Source organism: Triticum dicoccoides, chromosome 3A (assembly GCF_002162155.2).
Source record: "Triticum dicoccoides isolate Atlit2015 ecotype Zavitan chromosome 3A, WEW_v2.0, whole genome shotgun sequence".
Taxonomy (NCBI): domain Eukaryota; kingdom Viridiplantae; phylum Streptophyta; class Magnoliopsida; order Poales; family Poaceae; genus Triticum; species Triticum dicoccoides.
In genome coordinates, this window is record NC_041384.1 from 165,752,044 (window position 1) to 165,755,043 (window position 3,000).

The 3,000-nt window shown below is 45.0% G+C and overlaps 1 long non-coding RNA gene across 1 annotated transcript; it reads left to right on the forward strand.

Moving 5' to 3' along the window:
- The first annotated feature begins 1,367 nt into the window (after window positions 1-1,367).
- LOC119267722 lies at window positions 1,368-2,752 on the forward strand. The gene is made up of 2 exons (XR_005132574.1): window positions 1,368-1,775; window positions 1,904-2,752. It is a non-coding gene; the product is annotated as an uncharacterized LOC119267722 (long non-coding RNA).
- The last annotated feature ends 248 nt before the right edge of the window (window positions 2,753-3,000 follow it).

The following is a 3,000-nucleotide window of genomic DNA, read 5'->3' on the forward strand; positions in this document are numbered from 1 at the left end:
CCTTTTCTGTTTTAAATTTTAGACCCACATTATTTTACTTAGTAAAATATGACAACAACTCCTAAAATAACGTTTCAAAATAACCCTCAGCCACAAAAGGTTTTAACCCAAAATAAATTAGTTTTATGTTTTATAAAATACCAAAGGCATTTAAAAATTGTTTTTGCTACCGTTTAAATCATTTTAGTGCATTTATACATTATATAAAAATGTGGATTATTCATCATAGTCATCTGTGCAATAACTGACACAACCTGGACATTTTGGTTTTTAATATTTGAAAACTTTTGATGTTTGCCTGATTTTGAATTTGAATTAGAATCGGTTTCGAACTAACGCAAGATTAGCATCAGCAATCAAGGTGACGTGGCATCATTAGCAAAGGTTTACTGTAGCTTGATTATCCGGGCGTCACACCAAGGCACCCCAAGGTAATATTCAAGGACAACCAAGAGCCTAAGTTTGGGGGTGCCCCGGAAGGCATCCCCTCTTTCGTCTTCGTCTATCGGTTACTTTACTTGAGGATATATTTGTATTCACCTCATGATATGTGTTTTGTTTGGAGCGTCTTGTATGATTTGAATCTTTGCCTTTTAGTTTGCCACAAACATCCTTGCTGTACACACCTTTTGAGAGAGACACGCATGAGTCGTGATTTATTAGAATACTATATGTGCTTCACTTATATCTTTCAAGCTAGGCAATGTTGCTCTAGTACTTCACTTATGTCTTTTTAGAGCACGGTGGTGTTTTTATTTTATAGAAATTGGTGAACTCTCGTACTTCACTTATATTATTTTGATAGTCTCTAACAGCATGGTAATTTGCTTTGGTTATAAAATTAGTCCAAATATGATAGGGATCCAAGATGGATATAATAAAAACTTTCATATAAAGTGCATAGAATACTATGAGAAGTTTGATTCTTTCTGATTATTTTGAGATATGAAGATGGTGATATTAGAGTCATGCTAGTGTGTATGTATGTATGTATGTATGTATGTATATAGGATATATATGTATATAGGATATATATATATAGGATATATATATAGGACAACACTATTCTAATCCCAGAATTAGAATAGTTATTTGGATCACAATGCGCTATATAGGGGTGACGGGATCCTCCTGAACTCCCGAGAAAACCCACCCGACGATAAAAAATTCCACCCACCCGCTTCCCATGACCCCTTCCCCTAACCTCTCCCGATCCCATCTGGCTTCTCCTCCTCACTAGCCCGCGCCGCCGCCGCCTTCCTCCTTGGCCTGCGCCGCCGCCGGCCCTACCACCAACCAACACCGCCGCCCCATCCCGACCTTCCCCATGCGCCGCCGCCGCCCCACCCCACCTTCCTCGCGCGTCGCCGCCGCCCCACCCCACCCCACCCCACCTTCCCCGCGCATCGCCGCCACCCCACCCCACCTTCCTGGATCGCGCCGCCTACCTTTCGGGATCGCGTCGCCACCACCGCTTGCTTCTCCGGATCCACTCGCCGACAATATTGACGGTGCCCAACCACGAGCCATGTTCCTCCCTGGATCCATTCTCGCTGGACGCCACAAGCGAAGCCATCACCGTGCCGCCGCCTGGTCTCCTCAGCCATGGGATGCAGGCCTCCCGCAAGGTGCCGCGCGCCTCCAACCCACGGCGGCGTCTCCCGCCCTTCGCCTCCTCCCCACTGCCCCGGCAAGACTCCATAACCACCGCACATCCTCATCCCAGGTTGGGCTCCACCACCGCGGTGCCTAGGCCGTTCAATGATGCAACCCCGGTAAGTAGAAAGCCGCAATTCCCCTTCTGCCACCATGTCGTTCCTGCCAGCGCACCCTCCATGACTGATCATTTTCTGTTTCTTCCCTGCCTATGTGAATCCCCTCCTCAAATGGACCCTTGATGTAGACCGCATCATCTTGAAGGAAGGCCAACAAAAGACAGGGGACCCGGTGCACTGGCAAGCTAGCACACCTGTGCAGCTGACGGTTTGGTTGGCGGCAGCCAAATTTCTTGGCATGTGGCGACTGGTTTGGCGGCAGGCAAGCAGCAACAAGCACATCAGCTGCAGGCAAAAGCTGCTAGCAGAAAAGAACAACATCAACCCATGTCGCTGTCCAGTGAGCTAGCACCTCCCGTTTGGTTTTGGCTGAACTGCAGTTTTGACGTGTACTTAAACTGAACCTTCAAGCTTTAGCCAAATTTCCATCGATCTATTCTTGTTGACAACTACAGGAGTAGATAGATTGATGCCAGTGGGTGTCGCTAGACATCTCTCTTTTCTGCTAGTGGGTATGACCCAGCTGCTTCCGCTTCCTCTCTTCCTGCCGCTCAATGTTGATGCCTGTCACTGCTAGCTGCTGTTGTCAGACATTTCTAGTTGTTGTGCCATGTGGCTGCCCGACGCCACTGCCGTTTTCTAGCTGCTATTGGTACGCTGTTGCTGCAATTCAACATGACAAAAGAGATATGTCTGTTAGAGATTAGCACTGATGTTGTCCGTGCTTAAAGAAATGAGAATATATATATATATATAGAGAGAGAGAGTGTGTGTGTGTGGATAGGATATAGCGGTGGGTGGTGGATAGAAACCATCAATTGTATTGAAAAGGTATTTCTTTCTCTGGCACTTAGTGTGTGTGTGTGTGTCTTCCTCTGAATTGTCATTAATGTGTTCTCTGTACAAAGCATAAACTACTTGCTTGCTTCATGTCATATTCAATTGGCAATATGAAAATAAAGGATCAGTTTTTCACACGCATTCTTGTCATGTGAGTTACAAAAAAAGAGCCTTCCATCTAGTACTCATTTTGTATGTATGTTACGTAGCGCTTGCTCACATATACTACGACTAGGAAGTTCAAAGAACATATGAAACCACACAAAAATTCAGAGAAGAAAAATAGTAGTAGAAGCTGGGAAGTTCAACCAGAGAAACACAGAAAGGTAATAAAAAACCCAATAGTTCATTTTTGAGAAACGTGAAACTTCAAAAAATGAGAAAA